Source organism: Triturus cristatus, chromosome 11 (genome assembly GCF_964204655.1).
Source record: "Triturus cristatus chromosome 11, aTriCri1.1, whole genome shotgun sequence".
Taxonomy (NCBI): domain Eukaryota; kingdom Metazoa; phylum Chordata; class Amphibia; order Caudata; family Salamandridae; genus Triturus; species Triturus cristatus.
In genome coordinates this window covers 649167747-649182902 of record NC_140594.1, presented here as the reverse complement: position 1 = coordinate 649182902, position 15156 = coordinate 649167747, and the positions used below count along the sequence as shown (strand labels likewise).

General features: G+C 41.8%; 1 protein-coding gene across 4 annotated transcripts in view; it reads right to left on the bottom strand.

Annotated features, from left to right (window-relative positions):
- Positions 1-15156, bottom strand: part of FARP2 (FERM, ARH/RhoGEF and pleckstrin domain protein 2) — a 1344877-nt gene that overhangs the window by 580691 nt on the left and 749030 nt on the right. The window lies entirely within an intron of this gene.

Below are 15156 nucleotides of genomic sequence, written 5' to 3'. Positions count from 1 at the left end.
GACAGTTGTTGAGAGCGGCTGAGGATGAACAATGTCACTGAAGTGATATATGTGTGACCAAGATGAGTGATCTGAGGTCCAAGGTGTTTTGAGAGCATTGTTTCCAATATAATGCATCTGTTCAAGCAGAGCATATTGCAAGGTTAAGCAACAGTGTGGCAGATTGTTATTCAAAGAATTTAACAATGCAAGTGATTTGAGGTTGAACAGATCTATGTTCCTAGCTTTGGACAGGCAGTGGGATCCGCCCCTCGGGGGATCTTTTTGTGAGCAGGCTGAATACGCATGTGGAGACACTTTTCAGCCTGGCATCCGGATCCAGATTTCACTCTGTACATGTTTCCAGTCTGCGGGTGGAAATGATTCCTCTATGGAGGTCCCAAGCTTGGTATCTGGTTATGCTGGAAATATTGATGGATTTTCCAATTTGACTTCCAGTGTTGCAGGGGATACTGTTAGGACCATGAGGCAAGTTTCACAAATTAGTCAATGGCATAGAACATTTCTTGACAGTATAAGATGTGCTAGGCCCTTCAAGAAAGCATTTGAAATTCATTGAGATATCCTGGGTACAAGGAATACATGTAGATTGAGATGGCAGAAATAATTTCGCTGGTATATGGAGGGGGATCTGGATGTTATTTCAGATGATGTGATGTCCGTGATGAAACGCTTGAGAGGGGTTCGTCATACAGAACAATGAATGTGGACAGAACAGCTACAGCAGCAGGACATGTTTTGGTTAATGCAATTTCTGTTGGTCAGGAGGTCTTGGTGAGAATACTGGTAAGAAGTACACATTTCAAAACCCTCTATTTTAAGTACTAACTCGGTATTGGACGTGGGTAAAGTGTTTTTTTTTTTAAATTGGGATTTGAATGAGAAGTTATCCCTCAAGAAATTGACTATGAAATTGACTTCTTCAGCCCACCAGGCTGTGGAAAATCTACATTCTTCTTTACTGTAAACCCTAGTAGCACAGTTAAATAAACAGATAAATGAAAAAATCTATGATAAATATGGACATCTGCAATCATAGCATTTCAATAAAAGGTTAGCCTACTAGGCATTTCCAGTCCATGACCTCACAATGGGGCCTTATGACATCATCACCCCCAGCATAAGTAGTCCAAGTTCTTTGCTGCTGTAGCAGAGGATAACGCTTCCTTCTTTTTTCTTCCCAGATATTTACGTTAATCGTAGGTGCCATTTAATGTGTTGTGTTAAAATGTCTGCATTTATTGTTTCTTTTTAACATCTGTAGTACAGGTTTTCGCTTGTCTGTGGCTTTTCATCGTTTTCTTTTCGACCAAGAGTGTGGAGTGATGCCAGTCCTGGAGGGTGGTTTTCTTCCCGCCATTAGATTATCAGTACTCTATAAACATCCAAAGTTTAGATTTTGGCGTCATTGACGAGTGCCAAACAAAGTTGCTGTCAGTGCGAATTCGCACTGGTTTCATGGTGCCTCAACGAGACGTTAGTTGGCTCGGGAAGCACTGGGTTGTCTGTGCACATTTCACGTTTCCCTTTCTGGCTGGCTGGTGACTACATTGTTGAGGGAAACATGTCTGATAGGAATTTACTGCCCGTCAAAGACGTGCTGCGGGCACTTTGTTCCTATCGGTTGCCACATACTTCCTAGACTTTGGTTATCAATTTTAGGCCTGTTCGGCTCTTCTAGATGACTTTTTGAAGGAAATATTTTATTTTTGGGAATAGATTAGTTAGGTAGTTAGTAATTATTTGATAGTTTAGAGTTAATGTCTTAGTTTATTTCCTGTCAAACTTTACAACATTTGTGTTGTAATGTGCCTTCTTTCAATGTTATCAATGTTATAATAGATGCTTGCATGAGTTCTAGAATTGTTGAGATGCTCGGAGTCATTTGTCGAATGTTAAGGGAGTCTACTTGAGAAACTGGCCTGAGTCAGTTGGGTGGCTGAGCTGTTCTACCTTTGTATCTTACAAATAAACTACCAGCTTAGAACCTACTCATCTTGCATCTCCTTAATTGATTAAATCACTTTTTAACACTGGCGAAGAGGATGGGATGTCTGGGAAGAACAAGAAAGAACAGCTCAACTCCATGTCACTGTGCTCTTCTGTGAATGCGAACCACTTCAAGAGGAAATTACAATTTTAAAGCTGCCTACATTATTCTTCAAGCTTCCACTAGCCTGACTCTCAACTTCAAGAATTCTGCCTTATTCATCAGAAAGAAGTATACTGTGAGAGGTTTGGTTACACTTTCTTCAAGCTTGACAAGTAAGACTTTCTCATTTTAAAAACTACTTACTTTTGGCTGTAAGCGCCACGTTTGCTCATATTTACAAACGTTTGCGCATAGAACAGAGAGCAAGCATATTATTTATTGAGCGCGTTTAAGATAAACGTTTAACGTTATTTACTTTCAATTTAAAAGTTACCTTGCGCCTTCCCTGAGGTGTTCTCGTCATACGGCCTCGTGAGTGAAGTTAGAAGCGTCTTAGTGCGGCCGTCAAGTTTGTTTGTCTTTGCATGGAACGCGACGTGGAACGCAGCGTTTGCCGCATTGCTGGAAAATCCTTGACTGTGTCTCCTTGGCAACGCTTGCTTCCCTGTCAACAAGCGCATTATGCAACGTGTCATTTTCACAAGCGTGTCACGACGCTGACACGCACAGCTTGGGATCTTGTCACTTTCACAAGCGTGTCACAACACTGATACGCACAGCTTGGGATCTTGTGTTTTTTATTATAATTGCGGTCTCATTGTTGGTTGCCCTTTTTTAAAAAAAATTACTCAACAGTGAGGGCGTATCAAGAAGACGCTGACACGCACAGCTTTAAATTTCATAAGCGTGTCAAGAGGAAACAATTCTATTTCCACCGCTAACACGCAAAGCTTTAAATTTCATTTTCTATCTTCTTAAAGGAAACGATATTGGGAAAAGTTAATGACATCTTCAAGAAGAGTTTTCTTCATTATGCTGGCACATACAGCTTTTTGCTTAAAAAGTGTGTCAGTTATATTTGAGATGTCTACAGCGCTGACACACACAGCTGGTTCATTATTATTATTATTCTCTTCATGATGACATTAACAGTGCACTGACACACACATCTTGTTTCTTAAAAGGGTGTGTCAGTTATATTTGTTAGTTGAACAACGCTGACACACACAGCTGGTTTATTCTTGATGTTTTCATCACGCTGACACAGTTCATTTATAAAAAAAAAACAGAAGAGTTTTTTTTGGGGGAACATGTGTGTTTATAGCCATAAAAGAATTCTATTTTTACTCTGATACACACAACCGAGGGCATCCTTTTAAGGAGAGTATCTATTTAAAAAAAAAAAAACGCAAAGGTAGAGTGTTAAAAAAAAAAGGGTTTTGGTTATTACTAACCTGCACCTTCTCATTGTTAATTATTTATCCGCAACATTGGCCATGCAAAACGTCACAGCACCTCCTTTCTTTTTGCAATCACCTGGTGATCCACCCATCAAATGGTCTAAATGGAAAAAGGTTTTTGAGCGTTATGCTCGCGTTTCTGGTACTTCCCTAAGTGCTGAGAGGAGAACAGCCTTGCTCCTACACTGTCTGGGATCTGAAGGTAAAGATGTCTTTGATCATCTTCCTGATGTTCCAGATGGTGTTGCAAAAGACCTAAATGAGTATGAAATGTGCATGTCCAAGCTTGACACTCATTATTTACCAAAAGTTAGTATGATATTAGAACGTTATCATTTTGGGAAGAGATTACAAAAAGAAGGTGAGACAATTGAGAATTATGTAACAGATCTAAGGCGTGTAGCTTCTTCTTGTAAGTTTGGTTTACTGATAGAAGAAAGAATTCAAGATCAATTTATGCTGGGGTGCATATTTGAAAAAGTGCGAGATGAGTTTTGGCTTAAGGATGAACCTTCTCTAAATGAAGTTTTACTAGTAGCCAAGTGTATTGAGCATTCCATGGAGTGCGTGAAAGAGATTAAAAAAGACCTTAGTAAGGAGGTATCAGTTGTTAATTCAACTTCCAGTCTGGATCCTAAATCCAAGAACCTCCAAGCTAAAGCTCAAGTTAAAGAAAAACAGGTACCTAAATTCCAAGGTCAGTTCAGTAAAGATAAAAAGTGTTACAGATGTAATAACGCTGGACACTGGGCTAATGATAAGTATTGTCCTGCTGTCAATGCCATTTGTACTTATTGTAGAAATAGGGCATGATATATCTACAGATATGCATGATTTTGAGTGTGGACAAATTATTGTACAAGTTGGGGGAGATGGGTCTTTGGATTACATTTTAGTTGAGGGTCAAAAGACGAAGGTCTTATTTGATTCAGGTGCAAAAATTACTATTGTTTCAAGTAAATTCTTTGATGATAAATTGAGAACTAAAGTTGATCTTCTTAAGACTGATATTCGTCTATATGCATATGGTGGAGACCCAATTGAATTACGTGGTTATTTCATCGGTCTGATAGAATATGAAAATCGTTTCACCTCTGGCAACATTTACGTATCTAAGAAAGGGGACAGTATCATAAGTTGGTGGCATCAGAAAGATCTTGGTGTAATGTTAGATCCAAACAACACTCCTCCTATAATTCTAAAAGACAGAGAGCCTCTTAAGCTGGTCATTCATGACTCTCTCTTACAAACTAACCCTATGGATGAATGAATACCCTCAAGTTTTTGGTGATGAACTTGGTTGCTTGAAGGGCTATTGTCATAAAATAAAATTGGCTCCAGGCTCTACTCCTATTTCAAGCAAGGTTTTAAGGTTCAGAAACAAGTTTATTTAGACATTTGTCCATAAAACGTTCTAAAAGAAAAAACACACTAGACAATTAAAACATTAAAACGTTAAAAACATTTAAAAGGATCCCCCTCCTAGCAACCCTACCCCCTCTTACACTACATTTCATGATTAAGATTTTGTTTTACAGATCGTAGAAACCGGGCAATTCCAACTGTCACATCGAGATGACACATTTCAGACAATAACTTCACAGCTTTAGCCCTATGGAGAGCATTATTTTAAAAAAACAGATTGTTTCAAGCAAAGTACACAATGTTCCTTTCAGTGTGAAAGAAGAAATGTTTAGTGAGTTGGAGAAGCTCAAATCACAGGGCCTTATTGAGGAAGTTGAAGGTATGTCCTGGTTAGCTCCAGTTGTAGCAGCCAGGAAAGCTGATGGCTCTTTGAGATTATGTGTTGATCTCAGGCAACTCAACAAATGCGTATTGGTTGACAAATACCCTCTTCCTAACATCTCTGATCTTCTAACTATGGTGAGGGGTGCTAAGATTTTCAGTACCATAGATTTAACGTCTGCATATCATCAGATCTTGTTAGATCGGTCCTCAAGAGATTTAACTGCTTTTGTTACACCTTTTGGGACCTTTTAGGTATGTCAGACTTCCTTTTGGCCTGGTATCCGCTGCTTCGGTCTTTCAACATGCTATGGAGAAAGTATTAATTAATGTCCCAGGAGCATGTGTATACCAGGATGACATTTTAGTTTATGGTAGTGATGAATCTGAACATGGATGCAGAGTCCGGCAAGTTTTAGACAAGCTTAGTGCGCACAATCTTACCATAAAACTTGAAAAGTGTAAGTTTGGTCTTGACAAGACTGATTATCTGGGCCATTCCATTACGGCTGATGGTGTAATTCCTAAGGCTGAGTTAGTCAACACCATCAAGGATCTTACTTCTCCCTCATCCAAGGAAGAACTCATGCGTTTCCTTGGTATGGTGGAGTATTATAACAAATGTGTGCAGAATTTTGCTAAAGTCACATGAGAAATTTATTAAAAAAGAGGGTAAAATTTGAGTGGAATAGAGAATGTGAAGAGGAGTTTTCTGTTATTAAGAGTAAATTGTCTAATGCTCCTAAACTGCGCAATTTTAACCCTTCCAAATCTTCTATTATTTCGACAGATGCAAGTCTTAAGGTGCTTGGTGCTGTATTCTATCAAGGTGGCACAAGTCCTGATAATACCATCATGTTTCTTTCCAGGAGTCTTAAAGGAGCTGAGTCAAAGTACTCAGTCATTGAAAGGGAAGCTCTAGTGGTCTATTGGGCTATTAAAAACTGAAAATATTTCTATGGGGTACCTCATTTGTAGTCAGAACTGATCATAAACCACTGTGTGAGATATTTTCCATAAAGGGATTGACTCAATTTCACCAAGAATTTCAAAATGGATTGTTGGTTTACAGGGTTATGATTTTTCTGTCGTGTGTATTCCTGGTTCAGAAAATCTAGTGTCTGATACTCTTTCTAGATTAGTCCCTAATTCTCAATCTGATAGTCATGTTGATTCAGCCTTTAATCATTCACATGATTTTGTTTGTGAAATTGACTATAAAATATTTTTTCAAGAACGATGGCGCAAAACGTGTGATGAAGATGAAGTTATTCAGAGCTGGTTGGCATCATAAAGAACAGGGAGGTTTGTCTTTGAAAGACTATTGGTGCGTAAAGGATCAACTGTCCTCTAGTGAGGGTATGCTATGGAGAGGTCATAGGTTGGTTCCTCCAATTATCTTAAGGAAGTAATTGCTAGATTTAGCACATGATGCACATTTGGGCATTTCAAAAACAAAAGAGAGAGTGCGTTCTACATACTGGTGGCCTGGCATGGATCTCCAAGTTGAGCGTCTGGTTAGGGAATGTCTCCAATGTTCACTGAGTGAAAAAAGTCTTAAGATCAGAACTCAACCTATGGAAATTAGGTCTCGTCGTCTGGACCTTGGAAGGACATTGCTCTAGACATCTTGGGACCAGTACATGGAAATAGACATGAAACATATGTTGTTATTGTGATAGATCTGTACTCCAGGTGGCCTGAAATCTCTTTTGTAAAAAATTTGAATACTAAGACTATTATTGACATTCTCAAAAACTTAATCACAAGAGAAGGAATTCCAGAAACCTTATTGACGGACAATGGTGTCCAACTTGTTTAAAAACAAAATTGTGGAATTGCTCACAAAATATGTGCACTTTACCACCCAGAATCGAATGGGACTGTTGAAAGATTTAATAGGGTCATAAAATAAACTATTTCCTTAGCAAAGCAAAATTGTCTGGATTGGAAGGAGGAGGTCTCTAGAAGAGTTGGAGTTTATCGATTCGCACCTCATTCAACCACTGGTAAAACTCCTTTTCTTCTATTTCATAATAGACAGCCTGACACTTTTCTGGAACCACCGTGGGTTAATAAGTTTCATTCTGATAAACGTGGAGTTCCTGATTTGAACTCCTGGAAGAAGAAAGAAAAGGAAAAATGTTTAAGAAGTAAAGAACAATATGATGTCAGACATGCTGTTAAGAAAACTGAGGTTGCTGTTGGTGATCTTGTAATGATCAAGAAACCTGGGTACTGGGTTTCTGGTTCTAAATTCTCAAAACCTTTGAGAGTTATTAAAGTGTTTGATAATGTTGTGAGAACCTCGAACCATAGTGTTTGGAATCTTGGCAGGGTTGCCATATGTGATGAGAAGGGTTTTGACCATTTGAGTAACAATATTCAAAATGATGTTGATAACGCTGCCTCGATGGTTCCAAAGAGATCCAAAAGGGAGACTCGTGTCCCGTCATATCTTGAAGATTAGTTTGTATAGTTTTGTTTCTTATTGTTTTTTATTTTGCTTTAATTTTTTTAATGTATTAATTACAGAGGGAGATGTGTTGTAATGTGCCTTCTTTCAATGTTATCAATGTTGTAATAGATGCTTGCATGAGTTCTAGAATTGTTGAGATCCTCTGAGTCATTTGTAGAATGTTAAGGGAGTCTACTTGAGAAACTGGCCAGAGTCAGTTGGGTGGCTGAGCTGTTCTACCTTTGTAACTTACAAATAAACTACCAGCTTAGAACCTACTCATCTTGCATCTCCTTCATTGATGAAATCACTTTTTAACAATTTATTAAATAAGTTACCTATTATTGCCTAAAGAAGGAGAAAGATGTATGTTCTTACTGCCTCTTCTGTAATTCTCTGCTAAGGAGAACTGCCAATCTGTGCGCTGGGTTGAAGTAAAATTGTAGTCCTTCTATTTTTGGGAAATGTCCCGGGTTTTTGCATTACAATTCAAGGCACCCTAAAGATGAGTCAATCTTAATGGATGAGGTGGTTTAACCTGTAGGAGAGAAGCAAGGCCCGCTGAGGAGGTTGGCCACCTCTGGGTCACAGATGTGGTGAACTCAGCGGTGACTGTCATGATGTAGTTTATGCATGAGGCAGTGAGCTCTTCGAGTGCAGCATTCTTTCACAGCTTGATTTCTTGTTTACATCCCTGTCCTAGAGAGGATCTGGGTACTCCCCATGGTGCTCGGAAAACAACCTAGGTATCCAATAATGCTAAAAAATGCTCTTTCAAGGTGTGGTCAGTTTAATTGGCTATCCATTCCTGAGAAGATAAGCTACTCCGACCCCCGACTTGGACTCCCGTTTGAGTAGAATCTGTGATCGTTCTCATCAGGTGGACTCTGACAGTGATTCCGTCTAGGAAACACCTCAACAGATGGACGAAAAGGCCATGGTTATGGCTTGGGATGGTGACATCCTGGATGCTATGAGACAACCTTGTTTAGACCCCAGTGTTATCATGCACCAATGGTCAGGAGAGTGGATTTGATCCCCATCTGTGATTTTGTTTCCAGACATATTAGATTCTCAATGGGTAGAGTGAACAGAAACAAACTCCAATTGGCGTGACCTCGACCTAACCATCTTCATAGGTTGCCTTTAACACCTAATATTCACCCCACAATGGCAGGGTTCAAAGTGTGATATGTAGTTTGGACGATGGAAATGCTGCATTTTATGCGGAACACAGAAAATATACTTATGATAATAGACCCTAAACTGGCCACGATGTTAGAAAAAGAGGTCAGAGCGGCAGGACACTATTTTGACAAGGGAATTGTCAAATAAATAACAAAGTATGTCCAGAATTTTCTCTCATTGGACAAAGCCAAGCAGAAAAAACATGGAATTCATCACTTATGTTTTTACTGGAGCTGGCAGAGCAAAAGCTTACTCTTCTTGCTTTAAGCAGCAACAGAGCTCCTTTGAGCCAGTCTTCTAAGCTCAAAAAGGCGGTCATGGAGTCTCTATTTACAGACAGAGGTGGTTTATACCCCCTTTTACCCTCAGAGAGGGGGTCAATGGCATAGGAGAAGACAGAGGAGCAGAGGGCATGATTCACTATTATTTTGGTGAGCATCAAATTAAAACATTTGTTTCCACAGGAGGGTTGAGTGGCAACTCAACCTCTTTTTCCAGCAGAGGCAAAACCGAACATCAGACCCTTGGGTGTTACAAACTATCTAAGGTTACAAAATAGCGCTCTATTCATCTCCAGTTCAATTAGCTCCCTCTGACCCTATCGCTTTCTCGAAGTTACAAAGGAGATTAGTCTAAAAAAGTACAGAAACTGTTGAGCAATAGATCAAATGTTAGATTGACCGCAGGGTTTCATACCCCTTTTCTGGTGAAGAAAGGAGACAGCTGTATTCCGATGATAAAACTTGACTCTTAGATGGTTTTGTATTTAACACAAACTTTAATATGGAGGAGGCTCATTTCTTAATAGATTCTCTTCGGGAAGGGGACTAAATGGTGAAAATACATCAGAAGGATGATTATCAAGCAGTTCCGGTCTACTGACCACACAGATGTTTTTCCAGTTTCAATGGAAGGCCAGTACTAGTTGGTTCAAGGCTCTCCTATTCTGACTATCATCTACCCTGTGGTGTTCGACGAAGCTCCTCAAACCAGTGGGAGGCTATGTTGAGTTCTTGGGAGATTGGGTGGTGGTATAGCCGGACCATGTGCTCGTGTTATCGCAGGCCAGGAAGAAGGCTTTAGACTCAGATAAAAGAGATAGTGTCTATGTTACAGTGTCTAGGTTTCGTCATAAACCAGAAAAGGTGTTAGTCCCTTCATAGGGGTTCAGTTTCTGATAGATTCTGTGAAGGCGTCCCTAATTCTTGCCAGGCCAAAGATCAAAGTGATAAAGAGGGCTATCGAGTGTAGCTGAACCTAGGCAAGTTTTATCTGTGGAGACCTTCCACAGCTGCTCCCAACGTTTTGTCTGACATCTCGGGCAGCTTAGGGTGATTACTCATAAGTAGCTAGTCAAGAGTATGCAGCCTGCTTACCTCATTTAATCAAGTGATCTTTCTGGCCCCTCCTTTACCGGGCTCTACAGTAGTTGAAGACTCTGCAATAAAAAAAGTGCCTACTTGGTGTTGTTTTTCCCATTGGAAGATGCAATGGAGTTGGGCTGGTGGCTCTCCTAGATGGTGGTGCGGAATGTAAAATCTGTTTTTGGTCGAGTAACTGTTAGAGTCAGAGGTCAGCATGCTGAGATGGGGAGCACGTTGTGTGGACGTCGTGATAGCAGGAAAGTGGTCAAGTGAAGAAACCTAATACCACTAAGAGTATTTTGGTGGTAAGATATATAGACAAGCTAGGATATGAGCATTCCAAGGGTTTGGCAGATCAAGCAAAATAATTTTGACATTCTTGTGCAGATAGAGATATGGTAAGCATCTGCTATTTTATTTATTTATTATTTTAATTTATAGGGCGCAACAGCTACCCAAAAAGGGTTTCCCGGCGCCAAGCGGACTAGGTGTAGCTAATAAAAGGCAGTAATAGAAGGGGTTACTGGTTAAATAACCAGGTCTTGAGTGATCTGCAGAAGCGTGTGTAAACAGTCTCTTTGCGTATGGCGAGAGGAAGGGTGTTCCACTGTGATGGACCTAGGTAAGTGAAAGATCTTCCCCCCCATCCTAGATAGTTTGGACCTAAGTACTGTGAAATATCCGAGAGTGGTAGATCGTAGATGGCGAGTGGGGGCATAGGGACGGACAAGAGAGTTAAGATACTGTGGTGCCGTTCCCATTTTGATCTTTAACATATAGCTCAGGGATTTAAACTTAATGCGGGTCTCCACCCTGAGCCAGTGTAGGTTACGGAGGTAGCCAGATATCGGGGTGGCTTTGGGAACCTTGCAAAGTAATCTTGCTGCAGTGTTTTGTACTAACTGCAGTCTTCGAGTCACTGCTTTGTTTGAGCCAAGGTAAAGGATGTTTCCATAGTCCAGCCGAGAGATGATGTGGGCATGGACCACTGTTTTCGGGGTGTCATCTGGGAGCATCCAGATGATCTTCCTGAGCCATTTCAAGATGGTAAAGCAGATAGCCGTGACCTTTACTGCCTGATGGTGCATGGTTAGAGAGTCATCAATAGTTATCCCCAAATTACGGACATGACTGGAGGGTTTGGGGAGGGCGCCCTTCTCAGCAGGCCAATGTAGTGGGTCCCACAGATCTTTATTTTTGCCTAGGATGAGGACTTCCGTCTTATCACCATTTAATTTCAGGTGATTGCGGTTCATCCATGTAGTAATTTTCCCTAGGCCTGTCTGAAGAAGGGATGTCGAGCTGGGGTCAGTACTGGAGAGGGAAAAGATGATCTGGGAATCGTCTGCATACGTAAAAAGAGTTAGGCTGCTTGTTCTGCTATGTCTGCTAGAGGCCTGACATATAAATTGAAAAGAAGAGGACTAAGGATGGAGCCCTGGGGCACACCATAGGGTTATGGGTAAATGTTGGAAGTGTCTGTGACAGAGAAGATCTGGAAAGTGCGGTCGGTTAAAAAAGAAGTAATCCAGTCCAAGGCGGAGCCACAGATGCCCAAAGACTTCAGTGTGTTGATTAGGACTGAATGGGAGATAGTGTTGAAGGCCGCACTATGGTCTAACAGTATCAGTGCGACTGTGTCCCCAGTGTCGAGATGATGGCGCAACTTCTCTGTGACCCCCAACAGTGTGGTTTCCGTGGAGAATCCGGTTCGAAAGCCAGATTGAGAGGGGTGGAGGATTTTGTGAGTTTCGACAAACAGAGAGATGGGAGTGAATGTGTCTATCAAGAATTTTGGAGAAGGCAGGCAGGAGTGAGATGGGCCTATAATTAGAGAGGACACTAGGGTCGGCAGAGGGATTTTTCAGGAGAGGGGTTACCATGGCGTGTTTCCAATGCCCAGAGACTGTGGATTTGAGCAGGGAAGAATTTAGAGCATTCAGGATGACGGACAGATGAGAGAGGTCCAGCTGTTTTAGTGTGGAGATTGACAGGGGGTCCTTCGGGGAACCGGATTTGACCTTTCAAAGGATGGTTATCAAGGAGTCTAGGTCAAGAGGGGGCCAAGAGACTAGCTGTGGAACCGTTTGGGGAGGGACAGTGAGGTGTGGTAAGGGTAAGGTCTGGGGTAAGAGGATGGATTGAGACTGTGGGGTTTTGCTTATTTGTGAGTTAGCAATTTCAAAATAAATCTTCTCTATTTTTTGCGTGAAAAATTGGGCAAGATCGTCACATTGACGTTTAGTTAAAAGCAGAGGTTTTGCTAGGGTCTCAGAGCCGGCAAGCTCTTTAGCTAGGCCAAAAAGTGTCCTTGATCAGTTAGTGGCATCCGAGATGGTTTTGGAGACAAAGCTAGCCCTAGCGGAGTTACAGTTGTTGTGGTATAATTTTAATGCTTTTTTGTAGACAACTTTGGAATCAGGTGTGTAGTCTCTCCTCCATCTCCGTTCCAAGGCTTTACATTTAGATTTCTCAGCCTTTAGAGCTTCGTTAAACCAAGGGGCTGGAGGTCGGTGGTTATTTATTTTTTTATTTTTGAGGGGGAGGCAAGAATCAAGAGCATCTAAAAGCCAATCGTATATGTTTCCTGAACGTACGTCAACCGTAGAATCGGATGTGGGTGGGTTGGCGCATAAGAGCTTGTTGAGGACACCTATATTCAGTTGTTTCCAGTCTCTTTTGGGGACCTTGAGGGAAGGGAAAAAAGGGGTAGGGGAGGAAAGGGGCGTTAGGCAGAATTTGGATATAAAGTGATCTGACCAGCATATGGGTGTTGCCGGGGCACAGTGGATGTGAGGAAGGCTCGAAAAGATGGGGTCAAGCAGGTGGCCGGCACTATGAGTGGGGCCTGTATTTAGTAGGTCAATATTCATAGCTGCGAGGTCAGAAATGAAGTTGCTGCAGGTAGAATTAAGGGGATCGTCAAGATGTAGGTTTAGGTCGCCTAGGACTGAGAAATTCTTGGAATTTAAAAGGAAAGGGGTTTTGAGGTTGGGAAAGGATGAGGCCCAGTTGGTGGGGGGTCCTGGCGGGCGGTAAACTAAAACACCAGAAAGTGTGAAATTGGGGTTGAGGGATATTATAAATAGGGCGGCTTCGCAGTTGGGAAAGTCTAACGGATCAAATTTGCATTAAAGAAGATTTTTAAAGATGATGGCTATCCCCCCCCCACTTTTTGTCACTCTGTCCTTCCTGACGATGGCATAATTGGGAGGTAGTGCTGTTGCCACATCAGGGCCGGCACTCTCATGGAGCCAGGTCTCTGTGAGGAACAAAGCGTCAGGTTGTTCGTCTAGAAGAAGGTCAAGGATCTCCATTTTATGCTTGGGGAGTGATCGGCAATTTAGACTGAGGAACGTAAAATCTTTGATGGGTTGGACTGACGAGTGAGGGTAGGATTCAGTACCAGGAGAGGTGAGGCGGAGGGACTGTGAAGTGACAGGGGCAAAAGTTGCAGCAGGGACAGACCTTCACAGCTAGGCTGTCAGCAGTGAACCAGGTGCATTTTGGGTTAACTGGGGGGCGGAGAGCTAGGAGTTGTTTAGAAGAGAGATTCAGCCGATTTATGCACTTTTGACCAGGGGTCGTGGCCCCTGGCCCCGTTTGGGCGCAGACAGGCTTGCCTTTGGCACGCCCGCTGCGCGGGAGAAGTGGCATTGGATTTAAGTAGAGAGGAGATCTAGGTCACGTGACTGTCAGAGCGCCGCCTCCCCCAAGCCTGAGCAGCTGATAGCAATCAAGGAAAGCGTGCACACGCCCACACCCTCCACAACAATCAGGGTAGAAGCCCTGCGGTGGACCGAGGTGAGAGCGCAAATTACCACAAAGTGCAAATAAAATGCTGAGTGAAGTATGAGGTTATATTAAAAAACAAAAGTACAGAGATTTTTTTTTAAATCGCCAGAGCGCAACAATTAGACAGCAGCAAGCCTCCGCTTTACTTTCAGGATCTCACCCTTCAATTCCCTGCTAGGATTATGAAACTCACTGTTGGATGGGGAGAGTGGGGTTGAGGTTTTTGCAGGACAGGAGCGACTGGTCTCTTCACCAGTTAATGTTTTAACAGGTAAATATTTGGTGTCCCCCTCCGATGTACCTGTTTGCCCCAACTGACCTGCAAGATCCCCAGTTATTCTGTTGAAGAGCAGAGACAGAGGCAGTGGATGTAATTCTCCGGATGTATGACGTTACAACGCATGCTTTTACACCGCATGCCGTTACAACGCATTTTTTACACCGCAAGATCTGTTACAACGCCAGCCTTTACAACGCATGCTTTTACAACGACGTACACTAGATGGAGTGCTGACATTAGAAATGTATAATTTACTATTCTAACTCCAGTCCACGTTGCAGTAGGGAAGGTGTTTGGATAGTAAAACTACACTATTTCTAATGTTAGCACGCCATCTAGTGCATTTCGTTGTAATAGCATGCGTTGTAATGGCATGCGTTGTAACAGATTTTGCGTTGTAATAGTTTCGTTGTAATGGTAGTGCGGTGTAAAAGTTGCGTTGTAAAGGTTGTTCACCTAATTCTCCTATACTGGTGGGCCTTTTTGACATGATCTTCAGGTCCCTGGTTCAAACACAGAGAGAAGAAGCCTTTTTAATACTGTAATTCCGGTTTGGTGCCATTAGTTGCTAGAGCTCCCAGTGGACGTTCTTAAACTACTTTCATTGTTTTGTATCAAATCCTCTCCAATCCACTAGGTAATGTACACAATTTGATTTTCACAGGACCCCCTCCAAATGATAGCATGGAGGGTTTTATGAGATAATGGATCTCTTAGACCTTTCACAGGAGGGTTTGTCGGTTATCAGACATTCTTGAGCTCTATCCACTAGATTTTGTTATGAATATGCATGGTCAGTATGGGTTGGCTGGTGGGAGGAACAACAGATTGATACCATATCTGCCCCTCTAGAGGCAGTCATGAACTTCCTCTTTTAATTATTTACTGAGGGAACTGCTCACATAACAAAGAATGCACATACATCAGCAATT